The sequence below is a fragment of the Ictidomys tridecemlineatus genome, chromosome 11, assembly GCF_052094955.1.
Source record: "Ictidomys tridecemlineatus isolate mIctTri1 chromosome 11, mIctTri1.hap1, whole genome shotgun sequence".
NCBI lineage: Eukaryota > Metazoa > Chordata > Mammalia > Rodentia > Sciuridae > Ictidomys > Ictidomys tridecemlineatus.
In genome coordinates, this window is record NC_135487.1 from 63,386,361 (window position 1) to 63,402,102 (window position 15,742).

Genomic DNA, 15,742 nt, shown 5'->3' on the forward strand with positions numbered 1-15,742 from the left:
CTTCAGTTACACTGAATGAAAAGTCTGAGTGAATACTATTTACAAGTATATGTAATTGCACATTAATTCAAATCTAAAATAATCTCAAAGAAGGGGAAAAGAATGTTACCTAATGATCAAGGCATGGTGTGTCGGCTGATAGTATGGGGCAAAGATCATGAAACAGAAAGGTAAATCATCTAAGAGGTAATTTTTCTGCACAATGAGCAGAAGAAAAATGGGCAGGAAGCCTACTCAGAATAGTGGGAAAGAGTAACATTCCCATGGCATCTGATATGTGTCTGTAATCATTAAGTTCCTGACACTCATTTGCATGCCACACTGCTTCATCCGATGATATCATAGTACCAAATAAGCTACTCTAAAAGAAAGAGCTTCATATAAAGCATGTCTCTGAATTCTCAGAAGAGTCCACTTACTGTTTACTTCTTGACCCTATACACCTCTGCAATGATGAAAACAAGAATGGACTGTACATATTTAAACTATCATTCCATCTAAGAATTGGTAAACCAAGTTTCCTCTGATCCAGAGCTGATTTACCAGCTCAGTTTCCCTAGTCACAGTTATTAACTTATAAGTTTTAAATATTTCATTCTTTTTCATCATTGTGACACTTTTCTTAAACTTCACCCTTTCCTAATCTATTTGCACAATACTGTTTAAAAAAAATTGAGACTACTTAAAATTACAAACTTACTATAGAGGGAAACAAAGGTCCTAGAAATAGTGAGATTCATGACCAAAGACAGTTAAGAATACTCTAGCCACCACAGGTTACAGGTTACACTTATTGCCATAGAAAAAGAAGTGGTATACAGAAACAATCTCTTTGGCCATAGTTGGAATTTTGGACTCAGTTGCTTAGGATACAATTTGCTTACACATCAATCTAGGTTAAGGTTCTCTATGTATTATGCCAGCCTTATTCACATACAGAGGCTGTTTGAGACTGTTTATTTTAGTTAAACAATACTTATTTCTTATCACATTTTGCTTTTAAAATCATTTTCCTTTGAAGTCCATTTTGATCCATTCCATGAAGTAAAACTGTCCATTTCTTGTTTTATGCCCTGTGAAAACTAAATATCTTGCTCCTTGATTTAAGCACATATATTGTACTCTATTTACTTCTTTATGTGCAAACTTACCTGTCTATGACATAATTGAAGTACCTTAAGAAGCTTAAGAATATTTAGCAATAATGGAAAATTAAATAACTCTTTGCCTTTTAATGAATAAATCAATTTATTACACAATAATACTAATTTCTGCCTTTGTAACTGTTCCTTAGCTCAACTTGCAATCAGAACATCTGGTGCCTACAAAGGACTCCTAATACTTCATAATGTGTGGAAAGATTATTATTTTTAGAAATATGGAAGAAACTTTGTACATATTCTCTCTTTACTGTGAGTAGACAAGGAATAATTATTCCTGTAATCTGAGAATTATTAAAATTCCTGAAGCATTAATAACCTCATAAATAAAATAAGTACAACTAACAGTAGATATAACTTAATGGGAATGATGAGAATTAAAGAATTCTCCCTTCTATTATTTACTCTGTGGATTCTTTTCTCCAAATGACAAATTTCCTTTGCATTCTCTTCTGTCTCCATTGCAATTAAACTTAGCTTAATATTTGGTGGAATAAACTACAGATTCAGAATGCAAAAACCTTTGACTATTTAAAAAAAAAGTGCATTGCAAAGAGAAAATTGGAGGCACCGAGACCATAGTTAGGACATCAAAATTTTAGGCCCCTTTCTGAGACTTGCTTTGTCTTCATTATAGGCAATGTGGTCTCAGGACATTGCGGCAGGGAAGGTTTTACCAAGTAATCATCAGAGAGAAGAAAGGAAGACCTTTCTTTTATAAATTATTTCAAGAGTTCATTTAAGAGGATATGACAGGGCTGTGGATGTGACTCAAGCCGTAACGGCTCACTTGACATGCACGGGGCGCTGGGTTCGATCCTCAGCACCACATAAAATAAAAAATAAAGATGTTGTGTCCACTGAAAACTGAAAAATAAATATTAAAAAATTCTCTCTCTCTCTCTCTCTCTCTCTCTCTCTCTCTCTTCTCTCTCCCTCTCTCATTAAAAAAAAGGGATATGATATGCATCTGGGAAAATAAGGAAGATCAATAAATAGGTTACAGGAATTGTGCAGAATACTAAATAATAAATAATAATAATAATAATTCTTTTTCTCCTCCTCCTCCTCTTCCTCCTCCTCCTCCTCCTCCTTCTCCTCCTTCTTCTTCTTCCTTTCTTCTTCCTCTTCTCCTTCTTCTTCTCATTCTCCTTTTTCTTTCTTCTATCTTTCTTTTTTTCTCTTTTCTTTTTTCTTCTTCATTCAAATCTCTTCTCTGGAATGGGTCTCTGTGTAGCCCCCGGGGCCCTCACTGCATGGCTTATACATTGGTGCTGCTTCCTGAAAATGCATCACATTTGAAAAATCAAGAAATGCAGCCTCAAAGGCATCACCTGCCAGGAAAGCCAGTTCTCCATCGCCCTCCCCCCCCCACCCCCCCACCCCCCCGCACCTCTCTGTGGTCTTGCTTCCTACCCAACTGTGAGTAAGACTGGTGAAACCACACTGGACCAGGGTCTTGCCATCATCCCCAAACTGGACCTCTTTATAGGGCCACTGCTGATTAGGCAGCTGTTTGATAAAGAGACTGACAAGGCCTCAGTGGGACACGGTGCTTGACTGATATATGTGAAGAACAGGGTTCTGTTGCTGGTCATGGGGAACATGTCACCTCCCAAGGCTGTGCTACCCTGGGCTCTGGCCAGGTGGAGCCTGTTCCCCTCTTAGGATTTCCAGGGAAGCCCTAGCAAGTCCTGCCTTGACCCTGCTCTTGATCCAATTTCTGGCCCCGCCTCTTCATGATAAATCTTTAAGATTTAAAAGGAGTTCACAGTCTTTGAAGTGACTGTAAAGTGTTTAAAACATTAAGTATTTTTTTGTGTGTGTTAGGTGAGATGTTTAACTTTCATAATATGTGATGTTATGGTTCTTTGATTTTGTAAAGGCTAACTTCCTGGTCAATGAATATATAGATATGCACACAGAGAATGATCCTTTACATTGGAACAAGACACTATTGTAGAAAGAGTCCATAAATGAACTCTTTAAGATTACTTTTAAGGGCTGGGGATGTGGCTCAGGTGGTAGCGCGCTTGCCTGACATGAGTGCAGCCCGGGTTTGATCCTCAGCACCACATACCAACAAAGATGTTGTGTCCGCCGAGAACTAGAAAATAAATATTGAAAAAATACTCTCTCTGTCTCTCTCTCTCTCCTCTCTCACTCTCTCTTAAGAAAAAAAAAAAGATTACTTTTAATACTTGCCGATTGATTTTCGGCAAGTGTTTTTGCTCTTGTGAATTTGCTACAAGTAGTTGCCCATAGTTTCAATGTTAACTTACTTTCATGAGCTTTAAAATAAAGCATATCAAAGTTTGATAGGTCCTATTTGGGGAAATGTTTTCCTATTTTAGTTCTTATTATTTTATTTGTTTCATTTTGTTTTTAGTAGGTACATTTCATAATACAGGAAAGCATGTTGCTATTTTTTTATAATTTTATAATGCTTGTTTTTCTTTTCTAACTCAAGAATTTTGACAAGTTTACCTGTGCTTCTTCTACTCCACTTGTTCTTTCTCTCATAGCTAATTTATCTATTTAGAGTTCAGTTTTTCCTTACCAATTATCTTCAAGCAATTCAAAAATAATTATTTCTTTACTTAGTTTTTTTTTTAGAGAAAAACCATTTGGACATAAATATAAGAATTATCATTTATTTTTAATATACTAAATATGAATGTAAAGTATAAATCTTACTTCACATAGTTACCACATAAATATGTACATCAACATTATCTACCAGGCATTGAGAAGATGACAATAGGAAACAATCCCTTATCTTACCTGGATAGTGGTCCAACAGATTTCATTATGCAAAGCAGAAGGTGAAATCAAATGAAATCCCAATCAGTTCTTTACAGAGTATAGATAATAATTTCAGGTTGATGAACAGAGTATATATACCTATTGGTAGTTATGGTATTGGTTACCACATCATTACTTTTCTACTACTAAAGGTAAATAATTTTTCTCTCCACACTGGAATGCCACTTCACTGCCTATAATTTAGGGTTATTCTATATAACCCATATAGTAATTTCAAGAAATATCTAATTTATCAGTTCCTAACTAGAACTCTGTCTTCTGTTCTTAATTCCAGCAACCCTATGCCCCTTTTGTTTATTCTCTTTTTTTTTCTGGGATTTTTTAAAATCATTCTTTTTATCATTATTCCCAATAAAAATCATGTCAACTCATAAAACGATCCTTATAGAAATGATCAATTTCTAATTCCTCCAGGGCACAGTCACAATCTTACTACTTTCATCTTTCTCTTGATGGATATGAAAAGAAAGGAATGAGCCCTGGCCCAACAGATGCTTATTCAACTGTGGGAAGGAAAGGGAGAAGGGGGAAACTTATCCATTAAAACTGGATGGGGTAGACAGTGAGAGGTTTCTGTTCTGTGTCAGTCTTCTAGGGATGCCATGATAAAAATCCTCAAACATTTATTTACCATTTTTTTGTGGTAAAAACTTTTAACACCCATTCTTCTATTTTTTTTGAAATATACAATACCTTTTTGTTACCTGTAGTCACCCTAATATACAAGATCATGCCAGAACCATCCACTCCTCCCTAACTGTAACAATACTCATTATCAACTTTTCTCCATCCCACTCTTTCTTATGTCCTCCCCATCCTCTAGTAAGCAATCAATTCTCAACTTCTAAAAGGTCAACTTTGTAATAGTTGATAAATGAGTGAGACCTTGTGGTAATCATCTTTCTGTGTCTTTCTTATTTGACAAAGCATAGTGGTCTCCAGTTTCATCCACATTGTCTACCTGTTAAAGATAGATGTATTTACATACACAGGTAATCTTACCTTGTTGAATTTTAAATTAGTGGGATACTAAAATATATTCTGGAAAGCTAGAAGGCATTTTAAATAGATAAGTGAAATATACTTCTTTTCTTCTTGAAAATAAATGGCAAATGTCTCAAACTGGTAGTTTAGCAATCAAACAGTACACTCAAATTTGTTTTGCTTTTTGTTCTTTTATCTTAATGACATAAATTGCTTTGGGGCCAGGATAAACTCTGTAATTCATCATAGTAACCACTACCTTCTCCTGGCTCTGTCATATCACATGCTTAGCCTCTAGAGTCATGAAACTTATTTTCACTGATTTAAAAGATAGGCAGAATTGGGTTTAAGAATATTGGCAGAATATCTTACTTTTCTAATACTAAAAACTCAGACACCAAATTGATGATTAGGGGCAAACAATTTGGGGTAAAAACTAATTTTTCAATGTGTCCTCCAGTTTTTCTAATGTGAAAAGATATGAAATGTTATTTGCATAATGAAGTGATTCTTTCCAAAATACATGGTCTATATATAATGCTAAGTGCTAGAATTTCAATTTTAGAAGACTTTGTATTAAAATGTATATATTACTCTAAAGATCAGAAAGATTAGTAAAATTGGCCAGGTGTAGTAGCACACCCCTGTAATCCCAGTACTTCAGGAGGCTGAAGCAGGAGGATAGTGAGTTCAAAGCCAGCCTTGGCAAAAGTGAGGTATTAAGCAATTTAGACCCTGTCTCTAAATAAAATACAAAATAGGACTGGGCATGTGGCTCAATGGCCAAGTGCCCCTGAGTTCAATCCCCAGTACCCCAAACGAAAACAAAACAAAACAAAACATCACCAAAGTCAGCCTCAGCAACTTAGCAAGGTTCTGAGCAACTCAGCAAGACCCTGTCTCTAAATTAAAAAAAAAAAAAAAAGCCAAAATGTGGCTTATTGGATAAGTGTCTCTGGGTTCAATCCCTGGTACAAAATAAATAAATAAAAGTAAAATTGTACTCTGCATTATTATAACCAGTATAATAGAATACTGACATTGTCTGTAGCCAGTCACATGTTGTATTGTTAAACACAGTCTAGTGGTCCCTATGGCTTTATAACCCTTTTAGTTTCTCAACCTTTTCATTTATGTGATGTTCCTAATCCCCATAGCTTTCAAATCCGTGACTACTACATTCTATTTACACTAACTGGGTGACAAATGAAATGTATCAAATTAAACAAGTTTAAGCAAAACAAATGAAGTTTATTTTCTCTGAAAGGTTCAGGGAAGAAGTCGTCCTAAGACACAGAGAATATAGAGACTCAAATAGGCTATTGTTGTTTATGACGCTGAATTTTTTCCTTCCTTTCTTTAGTCTCCTTTTTTGACTTTTCTCTGAGTTTAAATAATATTTAACCTAAATCATTGGTACAGTTAGAAGTTTCAGTTGAAGATAATTTGCAATAGAGCATCTTTTGTAAATACTTTCTACAAATGACCGAGATAACTTGTTGACTTAGGTGGAGTCATGGATTGCTTTCTTATAGTGTAGAGTTTTCCTTTTAGGCTTTGGTCATGTGTTCATCCCTATATTTTATGTATGTCAGGAAGAACATATACTTACTTTTAGGGTTTACCTGTAGATATTCAGGAGAGACAAAAAAAAAAAAGAAAATTGAGGATATCCACTAATGCCTGACTTTCTAGCATATACATCTTTTCCTAGCCTAGCATAATTCTACCACAAATTGCTATAGAAATATTTCAAAGTCTCCCTAGTATGTTATAACCTAATATTTCATGCAATTAGTACATTCACGCCGAGTTTAAGGCTGCTAACTAAGAAGCTTATATTTTTGTACAGTCAGAAGTGATTCATCAGGGGAAGTCTATCCTATCACACTCAAAGCATGGTGTCAAATAAAGAGAATTTCTTCATGGAAATATATTTAGACAGTGCAGATGAAGAAAGAATGTATAGTCTTCACTCTCCATGCCAGGGACAATGTCCTTTATGTTGATATAGCAAGGACCCCCTGATTTTCAGTAGAGAGTCTCCTTGTACATCTGTCTGTTGCAGATTAAGAAATTTTGAAAGGTTTCACTGTTTTTAGTTTCTTATAAAATCACATTTGAGATTCGTTTTATATGAGTTAGGCTATAAAGATAACAACCCTTATAACTGTGTTGACTTCCCATTTATTTGTCTTTTTTGTTTGTTTGTTTGTTTGTTTGTTTTTTGTTTTTGATTTTAAAATAACTATTTTATTGAACTTTCCACAATTTCACCATGGTCTCTGTTTCTTAAAATATAAATACTCAGATATAGTATTTATTGGGTAACTAGTACTAAGCATTTTTTTTAGTACTAAGCCTTTTTAACAGGTTGTTTTTTTTAAAAAAAATCTTTATTTTATTTATTTCTTTTTATATGATGCTGAGGATTGAACCCAGAACCTTGAACATACTAAGCGAGCACTCTACCACTGAGCCACAACCCCAGCCCTTAACAGGTTATTTTTTTTTTTTATTGGTTGTTCAAACATTACAAAGCTCATGATATATCATCTTTCATACATTTGACTCAGGTGGATTATGAACTCCCATTTTTACCCCAAATACAAATTGCAGAATCACATCGGTTACACATTCACATTTTTCCATAATGGCATATTAGTGACTGTTGTATTCTGCTACCTTTCCTATCCCCTACTATCCGCCCTCCCCTCCCCTCTCATCTTCCCTCTCTACCTCATTCCATGAGAAAATTAGCAAAATCAAGGATCCAAAGGCTTTGTATCTGTATCTCAGACAAGATGTTTGTCTCTTGCTCTTAGCCATTGAAAATACCATGCTCATGTCCCTTGACAGTATTGTAATGGTATCTGAGTCTTCACCTCTAAAACTATTAGATAAATATACCTCTGCCCCAAAGTGAATCTCAGTAAATTACTTTCTTCCCTTTCAAGTGTGAACTTAGTTTTTATCACTTGTAGTCAGTTCATGTAAATTAGAAGATGATTGGAAGATATCCATGGCTGAATTGTAGCTCCCTTTGGAGCTTATCTTGCCTCCTATTTTGTTTTCAGCTTTCTTCCTTTACTCTGGGGCTTAGAATGGGAATATTTCAGCTCTAAAATGTACACTTTAAAATGTATTATGAGGTATTCTGCATTGTTAGCAATGGGAGAAAAGACAAATTTTCTAAGCCTGTTTTTCTTTCTTCAATGTTTTGCTCAAATCAGACTATCTCTTATACATAAGGTCATAAGAAGTATACATACAACTGATTTAAACAGCCTTTTATTTTCTTATGTTCCTTATTCTAAAGTTCTATTCTAAATAAATATATGGTCTGAGTCCCACCCAGTACCTAACAACTAAGAATTTACCATATGAGAAAGATGGACTCCTTAAGACATGAGATTTGCCATCTGTAGACTCAACCTCTATAATTTCACATTTTAGGATACTTCATTTGCAAAACCTCATTTCCTCCATGCTTTGTGTTATCATGTATATTTGTTTCTATTTTACCGTTTTAAAAGTTTTTGACATATTTAAAACCATGGTTGATCATGAATTCTGTGTTTAATTTATTCAACAGTTTTTAAATTTTATTTTTTGTTGACATATAATATATTGTAATATTCTTCCTTACATATGATATTATTTAAACTTAGTATATTTTAGCATTCAAAACTCATTGGCAAGTCACAAAAATTAAGTAGATATTAGGTTGGTCAGGGAATGTATTGAGCACATACTAAAAAGCATCTAGGAAACATTTGTTTCCAAAGACTCAAATGACATCACTGGGAATCCTTTATATTTCAGTTCCTAGTTTTACTCTCCTCTGGGTTAGTCTTTATCAATCAAATTTTATTTAGAAGCAGCAGAGAGGCTATCTTTTGTTGTCTTTAAAATCTAACCAGTAACAGACAAATTTCCTTTGTCTGCTTGAGTCCTGGAAATTTCACATTGTACCTCCTCAGAGCACAATTCATTGTGATATATCAGATATTAATACCTTAATGTGGTATCCATTTATGATGCTGGGTAATGGGATGAGTCTAATTCATATCCTTGAACTAATATTAGGAGGAGTCCCAAACAGCAAATAAGAAAGGCAGATAAGCATCTATCATGGTCTACAATGATTTTTTTCTTTCTCACAAATAAGAAAAACATTGAATTGTACAATATCACGAAACTACAACCAAACTCCCTCCATTTTTTAAAAGTAATTAAGACAATGATTACATTGTGTAATATAATTACTGAAAACTGAAATTAAAATACCTGATTTCAACATATAAAAACACTGTTGGCTAAGGAAAAAAAATGACTACATAATTACAAGTTAAATTATAACAAAAGCAACAAATGATATTTCTAATTTTCTTTCACAAAACATATGTTTTCATGGATTCAAACCAGTTATGTTTTTAAAAATCATGTTATCTCATTTCTTTAGCACATCACTCATTCCAGTCTGAGGTCAGCCTATTATAAGAAATTTTAATTCTCATTTTAAGTAAAGGAAAGGAAAAGTTTATCCCTTACCCTCATAGGTCTCTAGCTGGGCCCACATATTAAATTGACATATGACAGATGAACATAAAAAAGCGTATGCACTTTATTTAACTTCCTATGGACCTGGAAGTCCCTGCAAGAGCATGAAGACCCAAAGAAGTTAGAGTTGAATACTTACACACTGAATTTCTGAGTGGTAAACTATGAAAATGTGACCAGACAGATGGACTTGAGCAAAGCTCTTAATGGTGAAAAATTAAGCAGGAAGTTAAGGATTATGTTATAAGATTAATTTACACAGATTTCTCTCTGTCTCAGTTTCTCATACTTGATAATAAAATGTGACTTTCCTCCTGGTAGAGGGAAGACATCTTTTATATAAAGATTTTACGATTGCTTTTAAGAAAAGAAACAGGAGGAGAGTTCTTCTTCTACCTATTTTTTAGTTCAAAATAGTCCATAGGTATATTTTTGGTGTTGCATATTCTTCTATCTTAATTAGCTTTTGCTTCTTTTTTTATTATTAACTACCTGCCTTATCCTAACTGACTAGTTTTATTAAAAATAGGTTAGCATTCACTAATGTCAGGAAAGAGCATAAAGTAAGACAAATATGTTATTTGGCATACACCAGTTAATTCTACCACATGGGGAAATGTTTGACAAAGCACAGAGTACTATTTAAGCATTTTCAACTATATAAAATACAGATTAGGAAATTGCTTTTGAAGTATATTATAATGGTGAATTAGTTCAGGAAGAGCCTTCTGCTATTAGCTTCAGTGGTTTTTGACCTCAGTAGTCTGTTATTCTAATAAAGGACCATGTAGGTCAGTGTTATAAATGAATTCAAGGCAATTCAAGAGTTTCACAAATATATAACCAACGCCAGTGGTCAATTCCTGCTTGCATATTTGTCTCTTGGGCCCAGGCTCAACACAAGGTGTTTCCTATTCTATTAGTCTGAAGAATTTAAATCTCCTTGGTTACTTCTTATATGCAGACAGGGTATGATTTCAGTGAGTGTGCTTAAGAAATCCATGTTTGTTATATTGCATTTAGACTAGAAAAAGTATAACTTCTGCATAAATAAAGAGTACACAAAGTGCAACCCCATTTTACATTACTTCCCTTAAAACATGAGACGTCTTTCCAGTGATATGTGATGAGCCATTGAACAGTAGTCCCCTCTTATTTGCATTTTTGTTTTTCTCAGTTACAATTACCTATGGTCTACCATGGTCTGAAATTATTAAACAGAAACTGCAAAAATAAACAAATCAAAGTTTTAAATTATTTGCCAGTCTGAGTAGTGTGATAAAATCTGGTTGTATTCTTCTTCATTTTGCCTGGCATGTAAATCATTCTTTTATCCAACATAACCCCACTGCATACCTTCCTGTTAGTCACTTTGTAACTACCTTACTTACCAAACTGATTATGCTGGTATCACAATGCTGTGTTCAGGTAACTATTATTTTACTTACTAATGGTGCCAAAGCCAAGAGGAGTGATGTTGGCAATTCTTATATGCTCAAAGAAGTCATTAAGTGAAAAGGTGAAAGTTCTCCATGTGGAGAAGAACAGATAATATAAAATACAGTGGAATCTAGTACCGTAGTGACTTTGAAAGAACTACAGCTAAAGCAACATGTATGAACCTCTGCATTATGAGGCAAAAGAAATACTAATTATCGTAATTTGAACATTATATATTGTATTCATGCATCAAATTAACATACTGAATCCCATCAATAAGTACAATTATTATATATCAATTGAAATTTTTAAAAAGTAAACAAAAGCAAGTTGCAGAATTCACACAAAAATAATTTGTATAAATATCAAAGGACACAAAACATAAACATATAGTGATTTATATTTTTTTTAAATGAAACTGTGCTTAAAACCAGATAGAAGATACACACATAACTGGAAATAGTGAATATCTGTTCTGTGAAGTGGAGGAGCTAATTGAAGCAGAGAAGACAGAAATTTTAAATTATATCTTAAGCTGGATAATAGAAAAAATGTTTTTTATTATATTTTGCAATTCTTTATAATTAACCTTTATATTACACATACTAGAATATATAAACAAAAGCAGTTGCTACTAATTTAGTTCTGTTTATCTCTACTTATTTTCATTGTCCTTCTTAGCACATTTTATTCATATAATAGCACCAACTACTGTTCATAAAATGCTACTATGTAAATAATTTCTGGGGGCAGAAGTATTTTTCTTTGTCTCATAAACCTCAGAAGGTTCTGAATTGCTCACTCTTTAGGTATATGTTTCTTTGTGGAATGACCACATCTTACTGTGAACTAGATGTCTATTTCTCTGTGACCTGCTTTAGAAACCACTAATTAATTCAGCTATTTCCTATATCTTTCTTTCTTCAGTTATGAATAATTTCAAAGCACTAGTGTTTTGAACTGGGATTCACAGTTATGTAGTTTAATCAAATATTTTTTACATGAATTTCTCTTGATGACACACAATGGCTGCTTGATCTCATCTTGAAATTCAATTGTCATAGGAAAATTGGTAATTAATGAAAACATTTTGAGGATAAATCTTTGCAAAACTAAAAGAAAACATGAAGTATTTGGAAGAAAAATATCCTGGACTTCTAAAATCCCAGTGTAAATTCTGTATATAACTTTTGGAGGCAAACAAAGTAAGTCTGAACTTAAAATTATATGAAAGTCTTTCAAGTACTTGTAAATTGTTTTAATTTTACCCATAAATACTCTACCTCTAATCTCAATATTTTCTTATATTTTCTTATAACAGTTCTCCCTTGAACATGCTTAAGTTTATCAGTAGGTTTCTCAGACTCAAGTCCCAAAAAAATGGGATTTCATTAATATTTCCTAACATAATTTTAATTCAGTTTGGTAGAAATATGATATTGTTAATTTATTTAAAGTTGTGTCAAGGGAATATTCTTCAGCCTTTTTAAAAAATACTAAAATCTACTTTGTTTACTTTTAGGTTTGCTTCACAGTCTGTTTAAGTTGTTTTTTTTTTCTCTCTCTCTTAAGATTAAAGTTGAAATTAACTTTTATCTTTTCAGATTTGCTTTAGTAATCAATTATGTTGAGATATTTTTGAAAATCCAGTATGACATCCAAAATCATAATTCCCACAAGTTTTCTGTATCTCACACATACCACTAATCTATTTTGCATGTCTTCATTCAAAACACTAAACAAATATTTTGAGCTAGGACCAAGAGCAAAATCTTAAAAATATTTGTACAGGTTAGTTTTGTTATGTTAATCAACATTTTATGGTAAATTATTTAAGTAGTTTATATTAATAAAAATTGTTATTTGGGTCAAATTTTATCATATCATTATGAAAGATTCTGGGCAAAGTAAATATATGAAGTCATCTTTATTTATCACATTGGAATCCTGTCAGGAATATAAATGAGGGTAGTTTGATACATCTCATTGTTATCTCAAAGACCATCCAAGGATTTCACCAAATAATCGGACACTTTTCATAATGTTCACAGAACGTCTGTGAGCTAATCTCTCTAAAAATTTTGCATATCAGTAAGAACATGATGTGTCTTTAATGTGCACTATTTCCCCCTTCTATGAGATGAAAGTTGTATTTTTCTTTTCATTTCTCCATTATCCCTCTCAATAGGATCCATATTTTGTGCTTTGTGAGAGATTATCCCAAGAGTGATTTTGTGACTGTGAAGAGAGTGACTGGATCAGTGATGGACCGGTTTAAAGACTATTTTGATGAGACTATTACCTGTTTCTTTTGAGGTTATTTAGGTGAGAGCATGTGTTCTTCTACTGGGGTGCGAAAGGGGAGAATGATAGTGTTTGTCTCTTTCGGGAGGAGAAGACTGACTATAATTGGAGGATTCTATCTAGAGACAAGCAAAGCTGAGAGATGGAGAAATAGATCTCTGATGATATTGTGGCTCAGGATATCTTAAATCAGTTGCATAGTTCAAGTTTCCAGTGAAGTGAAGTAACCGATTCTAAACAAGAGTCTAATATTAGGTTTTTGAACCTATCCAAGACTGTTTTGGATGTCATAAATGGGAGTTATGGTTTGGATATGAGTCCCTTCAAAACTCCTGTTAATCCAAGACCATTCATAGGTTAAATGATTGAATTGTGAGAGTTGTAATCTAAAAAGTTCATTGTAGTTTGAGTGAACTATGTGATAATTATGGACCTGTGTGGCCAGAGGAGGAGCGTCACTGGGGGTGTGCTCTGGAAGAGTGCATCTTTCCTGTAGCCCCAACCTCCTACCCCTCTCTTTCTGCTTCCTAGCTTCCATCAGATGAGCAGCTTTCTTCCACCATGCCCTTCCGCCATTGTGCCTGCCTCTGCTTGAGTCAAAGGAATGGAATCCATCAACCATGGTCTGAACCAATGACTTTATAAGCCTCCTCTAACCTTTGATTACCACATAGTTTGGTCACAAAGATGAAAAACTAACTAACACACTGATGAATCTTTATGAAACATATTTAGAGAAATATTTATAGAATCAGGCATTTGCCTCCTCAATGTACAGGTAAGTTTGATATCTCCTAACTCTTGTTTTCCTTACCATGTTGACAAATTTATATTAGAAATCTCTTTTCATACTTCTTTTTAAAATTAATTTTTTAAAATTTATATGTGGCAACTGAATGCATTATAATTCTTATTACACATATAGAGCACAATTTTTCATATCTTTAGTTGTATACAAAGTGTCTTCATACATGTATTTTGGATAATAATGATCATGGCATTCTGTCATCATTTTTAACCCCATGCCCCCTCCCCTCCCCTCCAACCCCTCTGCTCTATCTAGAGTTTGTCTATTCCTCCCATGCTCCCCTTCCCTACCCCACTATGAATCAAACTCTTTATATCAGAGAAAACATTCAGCTTTTGTTTTTTGGGGATTGGCTTCTTTTCATACTTCTTAATGCACTAAAATTTTTGTCTCTATATTCCTGCTTTTCAATTTCTTCTGTATTCATAAGAATTTACTTTCAAATTTACTTTGCCATATGCTTAATATTATCAATCATAAAAATTTTGTTTTTATATATGGTCATTTCATGTGTCTTTCCCAAATATATACTGAGAAAACACTACAATCTCAAAGCACAAGTTCTCCCTCAAGATTTTTTTCTATTGAGGCTATTTTCTGCAGTACCCAAGATCTTCGTTTTTTTTTTTTAAGATTGAGCTTCCAGATATTCTAACTGAGAGTACCATTTGGAAAATGAACCAATGAACTACTGCAATTTAGAGGTTGCTATAAGTCTGTGACAATGGCACTAGGAGAGGTACAAAGTTCCCAAATTAATCTCAATGGACTAATTATGGTCATTTAAGTGTCAGTGTTGTTAACTTTTTTCATTGCAATAAAAAGAGCTAACTACTATGCTTTTCTAGGCCAGTCGAATACTCTCCATAGCAGGAGGTAGCATTCATTTGAAATAATGTGCTACAGGGAGAATCTTTATGAACTAGATGTGCAGAAACTTGAATATTATTTTGATTAATTGGTTAATTGAAGTGCTGCTACTACTGTCCTTAAAATTAGAATAAAAGTAATGGTTATAGTGTCGTCAGCTGAAAAGTAGCTGGAATCCAACGGTGAAGTTTATAGGATTTTGTATTTTTTTCTATAAAATATCGTGCACCAGCGGGGAAGATAGTTTACCTTAATAAGATAATAAATATTTCTGAAGAAACATTCCTGTTTCTTATAATACTACCTGATATTAAACCCAAAAGAAAGACCCAAATAAATTAATGAACAAATGATAAATCCTTATTCACTAAAAGATACTTGCCAGTTTCATGCTTTAAGTAATATTCATCAGCACCTTCTCTGAGGGCGGATGCCAGGCTGTGAGATACATAACTAAATGAACGCCAATAATTTTGATGAAATTGCATTCTGAAACTAAAGAAAAAAAAACCACTCTACCACACCATTGTTTCTTTCTCTATGAATATTTCTTTCTCTATGAAAAGAATAAGGACTATAATTCCTAGGAACAAAAATTAGTAGTTTATATGTTATAGTTAAAAGACAACTTAAGGAATATTGCAAAATCAATGCACTGAAATTATGTGATTATTTTTAGCTTTAAAAAGGAAAAAAAAGAAAAAACTTTATCTCAAAAAAATTCAATCTTGATTCCAATTTCATATGACTGAAGTACAAAAATCCTTAAATCAAACTACGTTGCCAC